The following is an 11,011-nucleotide window of genomic DNA, read 5'->3' as shown; positions in this document are numbered from 1 at the left end:
TAGAGAATTCATTCCTTTAATGCTTTAGTCCTGGAGAAATTTAGCCATTTCAGTGCCTTGAAAAAGTTTGTACAAATTTTGTTCCTGGTTTCTGTTCTGATTATTAAATGATCCCTCGCAAGGTATTCAAATCCAGCTTATTTCCTATGAATCACAATTTAAAATAAAGTTATTTTCTGCCTGGTGAATTACACCCCCCTGCCCGCCCGCTTTTTTTTCCCAGGAACACAGGGGCGCCATTTCAGATTTTGGTGGAGGGTGGGGGTGCAATTTTAACCATGATTCCAGGGGCTACTTAGAAATTAGCTGACAGGAGCACTGTGTCTAATTCCAATATAAAAAAAGAGAATTAAATAAATATTACACTCGCTCGGCTCTCATAGTAATGTTCTCACATCTTGTGTCAATTCACTTAAGGGACATTGGTTAGGTTTAAAATTTTAATGTATATTCTGACTTTGTTATTAACTCTTGATTACAACAACTAAAACAACTGTAGAAAAATCTAGATTACTTTCTATCACCTTTTAGTAGTTCACCAAGCATGGAACAGATCATTTAACCTTTGGAAACATTCTTCGAGGGCAAGGCCCTCTGAGTTTATACTGTACTGCCTCGGGCTCTAGGGGTGTTACCCCACTGCAAATAATAAAATAGAAATTGACCTTAAAAAGGAGTGAAACTGACCCTTTCAAGTAACTTTTACAGTATTGCTGACCCCAAATGTTCAAAAATCATGAATCAGGCCCACCAAAAATCATGAGATTGGCTTTGAAATCATGAGATTATATAAAAATAACAGCTTTGGAGTTCTTTTTATTTGCTGTCTGCTTTTTGAGCCTTTAGGGTGCACTGGGGTAACATTTTGAAGCTATCTCCATATCCATGGGGGCGAGAAACTTCATTTTTGTTTAAGAATGAAGGCTGAAATCTTCACATATCCACTTGACTCCAGGAGCTGGGGCTTTAAGGAAAACAATCATTATCATGAGACTCATGATGAAATCATAAGAGTTGGCTAGTTACTTTACAGAAGGCTCTTAAACATAACACTACAGTGACTGAGATGTAGCTCTCACAGGAGATGATACAAAATTACTCAAGATTGTACATTGTCTTTTTTAAAGCCCATTGCAAATTAATTCCAATTCAGCAGTCTCTCCTTGGGGTCTGTTTCTGAAGTCTTTTTGTTGTAATATTGCGACTTTTAGGTCAGAGATCGAGTGACCAGAGAGATTGACGTGTTCTCCAACTGGTTTATGAATGTTATAATTCTTGACATCTGATTTGTGTCCATTTATTCTTTTATGTAGAGACTGTCCAGTTTGACCAATGTACATGGCAGAGGGGCATTGCTGGCACATGATGGCATAGATCACATTGGTAGATGTGCAGGTGAACGAGCCTCTGATAGTGTGGCTGATGTGATTAGGCCCTGTGATGGTGTCCCCTGAATAGATATGTGGAAGCAGTTGGCAACGGGCTTTGTTGCAAGGACAGGTTCCTGGGTTAGTGGTTCTGTTGTGTGGTGTGTGGTTGCTGGTGAGTATTTGCTTCAGGCTGGGGGGCTGTCTATAGGCAAGGACTGGCCTGTCTCCCAAGATTTGTGAGAGTGATGGGTCATCCTTCAGGACAGGCTGTAGATCCTTGATGATGCGTTGGAGAGGTTTTAGTTGGGGGCTGAAGGTGATGGCAAGTGGCGTTCTGATATTTTCTTTGTTGGACCTGTCCTGTAGTAGGTGACTTCTGGGTACTTTTCTGGCTCTGTCAATCTGTTTCTTCACTTCAGCAGGTGGGTATTGTAGTTGTAAGAATGCTTGATAGAGATCTTGTAAGTGTTTGTCTCTATCTGAGGGGTTGGAGCAAATGCAGTTGTATCGTAGAGCTTGGCTGTAGACAATGGATCATGTGGTGTGGTCTGGGTGAAAGCTGGAGGCATGTAGGTAGGAATAGCGGTCAGTAGGTTTCCAGTATAGGGTGGTGTTTATGTGACCATCGCTTATTAGAACTGTAGTGTCCAGGAAGTGGATCTCTTGTGTGGACTGGTCCAGGCTTATGGGTGAGGACAAAGTCACAAAGTTCAGCCACCAGGTTTGCCATGACATTATCGGGGATACTGTTCCTGACAGCTTGTAGTCCATCTTTGTGTGGAATGTTGGTGTAGAGGGCTTCTACATCCATAGTGGCCAGGATGGTGTTTTCAGGAAGATCACTGATGGATTGTAGTTTCCTCAGGAAGTCAGTGGTGTCTCGAAGATAGCTGGGAGTGCTGGTAGCTTAGGGCCTGAGGAGGGAGTCTACAGAGCCAGTGTCCTTTTTCTTTTGTAGAGAAGCAAAGTGTGTGTTGTAAATGGCTTGCCTAGTTTTTGTAAAGCTCTCCAACACCACTTTCTACAAACCATTACCCTCTGATCCCACTGAGGGTTACCAAAAGTTAGTGCCTGTCTCACCCCCACAACCTGCAAGGTCTCGTGCCAGCAAAGGGAAGCTGCTCCCAGATCTGGAGCTGCATTCGCATGTCCTGAGGGCTGTCCTGCACCACGGTCACCACGGACAGGAAGGTCATGAACCTCCATCTCTGTCCCAGCTGCAGGATGGCCTCTGGTGCCTGCTCCCTCAGGCACCTGGAGATGCTGAAATAGGGGTGGGGTTGGCGGAGCAGGAGAACACCCCATGAGGTTAAGAAACGGCAGTGAGAGCCTTTTCCCTCCCTGGGAGATTACGGTGTCCCTCTGTGGGGACTCCCTTCCTGGCAGATGCTGTGCTTTCGTTCCTGGATACTGCGAGGAGGCCCAGCTCCCAACCCTAGCAGCTTGGCTGTTCCATCCCCTACTGTGTACCGAAACTGCCTTGAAAGGACTATCCAAGCCCCGCCCAGGCCTGCTCCCATTGCGGGTCTCTCTCCTGGCTGAGCACAGGCTGTTCTTATATTGCCCAACAGGCCTGGATCCTAGTTGCATGCTGCTCCTTCTCATGTGACCCTTGCACTTACTCCCTTCCCCGGGAGATAGGCTCAGTTGAGCTACTACCGCTTTCATGGCCATCTCACCATGGGACAGCCTGAAACTGGAAACCTGTTCTCAAACAGTAACTGTTTGCTAGGAAAGGTGCTGAAGACACAGTGGAAGAGGAAATCCTTTGGACTGTATTGAAATTATTCCAAAGGAAAGTGAATGAGAAAAAATGTCCAGCGTTATCCTCCTAGCGAAAGAAAAAAATTAAGGTCAGAAAGGACCATTCTGTCCATCTTCTGCGTAACACAGGCCCTAGAACGGCACCGAGCGCTTCCTCCAGAAAACCTACGACATGTGACTAAGCCAGAGCATGTCTTCTGGAAAGACATCTCCATGCATTAGAGCGAGCTGGTCAGAAACAATCTTTCTTCTGCAGTGACATGAAGTTAAAGGACACGGAGAAGAAGAAAACCTTGACTCGGGTTGTTACTGGAGCTGAAGCAGAGAGGCCAGGACAAACACGGCTAGGGCCCAGGCCTGACTATCAGCAGATCTGCCATTTTCTATTCCTGGCTTTTTGACCATGAGCGAATCTCTTTGCTTCTGTGAGCCTCAGTTTCCATGACTATAAAATAAAGCTACTCAAGGTTCTGATTTTTTCTCTCCTGTTTTTCAAGGCGGGACACTTAGATACATTTGGGGCCTGTCTACGCTACCGGTCTAGAGTGTATTTGTAAGCTGATGACCCCCCCACATGTTGTTCAGAAGCTATGGATGACACAAGCTCCGAAGTTTGTTCTGTGCTTAGCCCCTCTGGCACAGCTGGGCTGGGTGGCCTTTTCTCGCTGTGCTGTGTGGAGCAGGTTCTGAGAACTAGGGATATGAAGAGGCTGTCGGGGACTAATTCTTGAAAATAAATTATCAATGAACTGCAACCCAAATAAAAAATCACTGCTGCTAACATTGGTGGGTGATAAAATGGTAGCAGAGTGGTAATTGATGATGAGGACAGGGCAGTGACCCAGAGCAATCGGATCCCTTGATAAGCTTGACCCATTCAAAGAAAAAGAGTTGGAAAAGAACCAAACGAAAGGTCCTATAGCTAGCAACAAAGCATGCAGGCCACACCTACAGAATGGGGAAGTGTATCCAGGAAAGCGCTGACTGTGAAGAGGATTTAGGGGCCATGCTAGGCAAGCCATTCAACATGAGCACCCAAGGTGATGCTGTGGTGAACAGGGCTAAAGCCATCATTAGATGTATGAAAAGAGCAGTGAGGAGCATAGGGAGGTGACACACCATGAGGAAGACTGATCATGGAATACTGCATCCAGTTTTGGCATCCACCTTTGAAAAAAGATGTTGAAATCTTGGAGATGGGGCAGCAAAAAGCAATGAAACATTTTGAGGGCAGGAGAAAAATGCCTGCTAGTGAGTTATTGAAAGAGCTCAGCCTGTTTAGATGATAAAAAAGATCGGGAGGTGACGTCATTGAAGTGTTGAAGTGACTTCATGGAGAGAAAATATCGGGTAGGAAAGGGCTCATTAATTTAGCAGAGAAAAGCATAACAAGACCCAGTGGCTGGAAACTCAAAAGAGACCAATTCGTATTCGAAAGAGGGTACACATATTCAACCGTGAGGATGAATCATCAAAGGAACAAACTAGAAAGGGAACTGGTGGGAATTCCCCACCTCTTGATGTCTTCTAATGAAGACTAGATGGCTCTCTGGAACGTGTGTAGTCAAAAACTAGCTCCTATGCTCTACAGAAAGCATGTGATATGCAGGGGGTCAGATGACATGCTCTAATTGTCTCTTCTGTCCATAAAGTCTGCTAATTGATGAAAAACTGAGCATAGCATGGGGAGAAGCCTCTGATGTTTAACTGTGTTCGGCTTGAGCCCACAATGAACGCTCATTGCGTGGGGTGACCCAGGGGAAGCGGCTGAAACACCCAATGTGGCTGGACAGGGACATGACATCAGCACTGCAGGGGAGGGGTGGGTGTGGCAGTGACATCACAAGGGCCTTTGGCAGGACCTCAGCCTATTGGACAAAGGTGGTGGGGAGGCGATGATCTCACAGAGAGATCTTGACATCAGCCAGGCAGGACAGGGGCGCAGGACAGGGGCAACCTCGGAGATCCCTGTGGCTTTGCTTCAGCACGTCTCCTTCTCGAGGTCTCTCCTGGAGGACTGAGAGAGAATTCACTTTCACGTACGTGAGCGCAAGGAGGACCCTCTTCGGAGTTTGCTCCTTTTCTTTTAGTGGTTTTGCTTGAAAAGAGACGTCCCTGTATAGAAGGTAAGAGCCTCGGAGAGGTTTGGAACCTGTTCAGTCTGATCCATCAGGTGCCGGCTGATTTTTAGGAAAGGAAAACACTAGATTGTGGGGGCAGCATTTTATTTCCGATCTAGAATTACCGGGGACATTGGGGTTTCTCCTTTTTGTTTTCCCTTTTCCTCTGTCCCTCCTACCTTTCTCTTCTTGCTTCCTTTGTCCTTTTCCTCTGCTCTCCTCCCACCACCAGGAGCTCTGTGTGTGGAGCGGGGGCCGGGGGTGTTGTGGGAGGCCCTCACAGAGAGGTGAGACTGGAATAGGGCTCCGAGAATGATCACCTCGGTGGTGACCAGGGCCATTCTTTGGGCTATTTAATGAGAACCCTTAGCCTCCCACCCCTCAAAGTCTCAACCTTGATTGGCTGAGGAGGGAGCTATTGACAGGGAGGAAACTCTGGTCTTTGTTGTTCTCTTTTATGACCAAGCAAATAAGTCACAACCAGTTATATGTCTGACCAATGTGGATGCTGCTCTCCATTCATTGTCTCGGAGCAGTTCAATATCCTCTCGAACAATCCAATTCTTCTCAAATACTTGCTGCATAATTACTATGAACAATTGCTGGTCTGTAGCTCATTTGAGAGCAATTCTGCTACTGACTGGCTGCATCAGCTAAGACAAGTCCCTGCTCCTTTCTCAGCCTTTGTTTCTCCTTCTGTCAAGTACGAATAACAATCCTCTCCCACCTACCTCGCCATGGGTGGATGCTGGGGATCCACTGAAGAGTGTCACTCGGAGCAGTGCAGACTAGGGGGTGTCCTCTCACACTGAGCCATATCCGATTATGACCTAATATTCTCTTTTATTTGTATTTTATTCTTTTGAAATTGTGAAGAGCAGCAACTACTTAGCTCAGACTGAAGCATCTCATCTAATTTTTTAGATCATAGTTGGTTTCAGAGTAGCAGCCGTGTTAGTCTGTATTTGCAAAAAAGAACAGGAGGACTTGTGGCACCTTAGAGACTAACCAATTTATTTGAGCATAAGCTTTCGTGAGCTACAGCTGTCGTGAGCTACAGATGCATCCGATGAAGTGAGCTGGAGCTCACGAAAGCTTATGCTCAAATAAATTCGTTAGTCTCTAAGGTGCCACAAGTACTCCTTTTTCTTTTTGCTAGATCATAGTGTCTCCCCTTTGTGTACGACGAGACAGTTGAATGCACTGTGACAAACAGGAGATGCTCTTGTTTTGCAAACAAATATTTTTGCAAAGAATTTTCATCCTACTTCTTATGATTTCAAGAAACAAAGTGGTTTCATCTGAATGGATTTTCAGACAGAAAACGGTTTCCATGAAAATGTTCACACCTTATTTCCTGGGCTTTATCCCTGCCTCCGGGGGGGTTGTTGTCTGTTAGTGAGAACAGGAGTCAGGATTGTTGTCTTCTCTTTCTGGCTCCGTCACGCTTTGCTGTGTGACACCTTGGGTAGGTCCAATGGGAACAGGGTCAATTCTCTAACTCCAGGCAGCAGGGAGCCTGGGTGAGATAAAGGATGTTAAGGCCGTCTGCGAAGGAGAAAGGGATGTTTCCAGGTGTTGAATGTCAAGAATTCTAAACTTTGCTGAAATGGCTAGTCTCGAGAAACAAGAACTAGTTGGGGCCAAACTTTAACCATTGTTTTTTTTAAAGCCCATTCAGGGATGTGAGTCCCAGAGAGCCATGGAGAGGGGGAGCAACTTGCCCAAAGTCCCACAGATCAAGAGGCAGCAATGGAAGCAGGCGTGACCCTCCCTCTCAAAGGCAGGGGGACCAGCCATTAGGGCCTGGTTGCAATTGCCAGCTGTGGGAGGGAGTGTGCGGCAGTGGTTAGTGAAGGGGTCCATCCATGGCTCTGACACTCAGTGTGACCCTGAGCTGGTAGCTGAGGCCCGTTTGCTGTCAGTCGGGTTAGGGTCCCATGGCTACAGCTCAGTGGGTTTGGGAGGCTCCAGGAAGGTGTGTAAAGTCCTGGGATGTCAGGATCCTGGAGGCGCTGTCACCTCCGCCCTAGGCCAGTGTTCTACACCCCCCTGCTGCTGGCTGAGTTTCTCCGTCCCTTGGCAATAAGACAGACTCTTGTTTTCACAGCCAGTCGATCGCCCTCGTGTCATCACCCTGCCTGCTGGCTGGGCAGGGTAACTCCTGAGGTCACCACCCTCTCCAGCCTCCCTTGGGCTTGGAGAGTGAGGAGGAGGGCGAGGGACGTCTGCTGACCCTGAACATCCGCCATCCATCATCCCATCACTGAGAGCAAGTGAGTGGCATTCGGGTTCCTCGGTGGCTTCCCCGTCTGTCTGGGGAGAGGCAGAAACGGGGAGAGACTATCTCCAAAGGGGGATTTCATTTGCAAACAGCCCCCAAGAGCCCCTCACTCTTAGGCCAGGCAGGGGCTTCTCCAGAGCCATCTCCAGTATGTTTGGAAAGGTTCCAGCAATGGGGCTCCTAGTCCTTCCCTTGTGGGACACTGTTCCCCAGGCTGAGAGTCTCTGAGCTGGGCCAGACCCTGTGAGCTGCTGAGCCTGGAAATCAATGGGGAATGAGGAGGGCCCTGGTCTTCCTATGCTTAGGGTCTTTGTGACTTTGATGTGGAGAATGGTTTCGCAGGAGAAGTCCGGGCTCCTGGGTTCTGTTCCTTCTCTAGCCTGGGCGGGAGAGTGGCCTGGGATGACAGGAGGGAGCTGCTTGTCCAGAGTAACAGATGGTCTTTGGGACTGACCCCATTGCTGGAAAAGGATGAAACTTCCTGGCTATTGCAGCAGCAGGGATTACGAGGGGGAACGTTGGGAGCAGATCATGCAATGAACTCCTGCCCGTGTGTGTAGATGGCACTCCCTGTACTCCTGTGGGGGCAGAGGGGGCGGCTGTGGTTGGAGCAGGGAGGAGGAGGGACGGAAAAGGGCCAGGAGTGAAAGGCTGCCTTGAGCCCAGTCTCACCCCTGCTCCCCGCTCGGTTCCAGGATGGCCAGGCTCCTGCGGATGTTGCGGAGGAAGGCTCTGCAGGTGGCCCCAGAGCCTGAGGGAAGCAGCTGCCGTCTTCCCAAGGGGCAGAGCAAGCCCTGCGTCCCCGCTGGCGGGGAAGAAGCTCCCGTCCAGGCCAGACAGCGGAAGTGCCCGGCCTTCTGGAAAAGGACCCCGGCTCCCGGCGCAGGCGCCGAGCTGGGAGAGGCCCCGACCAGGCCCCAATGGAGCTGGCCCAGGCTGCGGTTTGGCAGACAGGACCCAGCCCAGGAGGGGCGCCGGGCAGGGTGGCTCTGGGGCTTGTTGTGTGGGCAGCAGCGGCCCCAGGAGCCCAGCCCTCCTTCCCATCAGGAGGCCTCGCCCTGCCCGCTCTCTGAGGCCCTTCCAGCCCCTGCCGGCCAGGAGGGGGAAGGTCCCTGTCCCAGCACCGGCAGCTCAGCCTGGGACAGCGGCAGCACCTGGGCCTCTGGCAGCAGCCAGGCCGACGGGCGCCACTGCTTTGTTCCAGGTGAGGAGCCAGGCTGGGCTCCGGGAGGCCTGAGGACGGGATGTGAACACCCTGGGCCCAGACGCTCTCCCAGGGATACGGGGTGGGGGGGGGCAGCCCAGTTGTCTGTCCTGAGCCGCGCGAACCCCACGGACAGCAGCAGCCGTCACACAGCTGCCCCTTCCGCACGGGGACCTGGGGGTGGGGGCGTGAAGAGCTGCTGCCAGTTGGTCCTTGCTGCTCCGGGCGGGGGGAACAGGCACCTCCCCTGGAGTCCTGGGCAGGGGACGGGGGCTCTGCTCTGGGCTTCGGCAGCTGTTGGGGGCTGAAGGCATCCCTGAGAGGGAGGTTTCGGGCCCCATCTGCACTGGGTGCCTGAGGTGGGAAGGGGGGTCTTGAATCCTGCTCTGCCCAACACGCCCCTGTCCTTCCCTCCCTGGTGCAGGGAGCCCCCTGGATTCGAAGCAGGAGGAAGGGGTGGACATGGCCAAAGATGAAGCTGCTCTCAAGGTTATCCGAGAGCAGCTCCAGTGCAGAGATAAGGTAAAAATGTTCCCCACCTGGGCTGGAACCAAGATTGCCCTGTCCCTTCCCAGCATCCCCACCCCCTGCCGAGGGTCTTGTCCTTCCTGATCCACCACCCCAAATGGGGCCCTTTTACATCCATGATGTGGGACCCCCAGATGGGGGTCGTTGTCCCACAACAGCCGAGGTCGTCTCCCCCCACAGGCACTGTCCCAGTTCCTGATCCTGCTTGTGTAGGAGTGGTGGGGGATTTGGACAATCGGCGGGTCCCCACAATCTCCCATTGAGGCCTGAGCCCTGGAGCTGGTTTGGGTGGGGCAGGAAGGTCCCTCGCTAACAGGTTCTGTCTCACTGTACCCCACTCCTGGTGGGTCCAGGATGAGGAGCAGCAGCTCCTGTTCCTTCGGGCCATTTACCCCGCATGTCTGGCTGCACGGGAGAGAGGGGAGGACACGCTGGAGCCGCGCTGCTGCAAGGCGGCTGTGGTGAAGAGGATCGTGGTGAGTGAGACACGCCATATGGCAGCTGGCGAGAGGAGAGAGCCATGGGATTGGCAGGGGTATGGCCAGGCTAATGGGTGGGGGCTGGGTACTGTTGGAGGGGGCAGCAGAGGACAGGGATTGCTGTCGCTGAAGACTTGGGAGAAGAGAAGGGAGAAATTCTGAGATTGGTGGGTAGTGGGCAGGGGGGAATTGTGGGGCTGGAGGGCAGCTGAGAGTGGGGGACAAGGAATCACATGGTCCCAGATCGGTCATCGGGATGGGGCTAAATGGGGGAAGTTTTGACAGGGAGGAGGAGAGAAGGGGATTGGGAGTGAGCTGGGCAGGAATGCGGGAAGGGGGACAAGTCGGATGGGCAGGAAGGAATCAGAGGAGCGGGAGGTGGTGGGGGATCCTGCTGGCCATGTGGGGCACTGGCTGTGTCATCTCCTCACTGGGAGGTGTCAGTGGGGCCTGAATCTTACACACTCCTTTGTCTCCTTCGCGTCTCACAGGAGCTCATCGAGGAGCTTCCCGATGACTCGTCACCCAGCGCCGTCCTCGCCCACTCCCTGGCTGCAGTGGGCAACCTCTGGTATCGAGACAGCCCCACCCCACAACCCCGCCGGCTCCCCTTACCCCAGTGCTGCTCGGGCCCAAGGCTGGGAGTCACCGTCACTGTCCCTCCCAGGTCACCTCCCAAGAGTGGCGCAGATGGTGGAGTGGGAAGTTTCACTCTCTCCTGGCAGGGCTCTTCTTTTCACTCCCATAACATGACAGGGGCCTTGGGGAGGGGCTCACTCCTGGGCTCAGATACAGGAGGGGCAGCAGGCTCCAGGGAACAGCAGCTATTCCTGTCCTGCCACTGTCTGTCTGGGATGCCTTGGCCTTGTCATTCCCTAGCTAAGTGCCTCAGTTTCCATTCTCTCCAGCCTGTGCCTCTATCCCTGTGGGTTGGTGTCCGTGTTGGCGACAGTCCCACCCCCGTACTGCACAGTCTAATAGCAGCTCCTCTCTCTTGCCAGCACCATGAAACCTGCCCTGGAGCCAGCCCTAGAGACCCACCTCTTGCGAGCTGCTCTTCACTCCGTCTTCACCCTGGGCACGGAGAAGGACACCACCGACATCCAGGTACCTCCTCCTCCTCCATCCTTTTACTTTTCCAGAGTGGTCCTTGGTCCCTGCTCCCTTGATTCGCTGGAGCTCCAGATTTAGGTGTGGGATAGCGGAGTTGGAACAAGCTGCAGGTTTGGATCCTTCCCTCCAGCAGGGAAGAGATTACCCCT

The sequence above is a fragment of the Eretmochelys imbricata genome, chromosome 21, assembly GCF_965152235.1.
Source record: "Eretmochelys imbricata isolate rEreImb1 chromosome 21, rEreImb1.hap1, whole genome shotgun sequence".
Taxonomy (NCBI): domain Eukaryota; kingdom Metazoa; phylum Chordata; order Testudines; family Cheloniidae; genus Eretmochelys; species Eretmochelys imbricata.
This window is presented reverse-complemented; position numbering follows the sequence as displayed.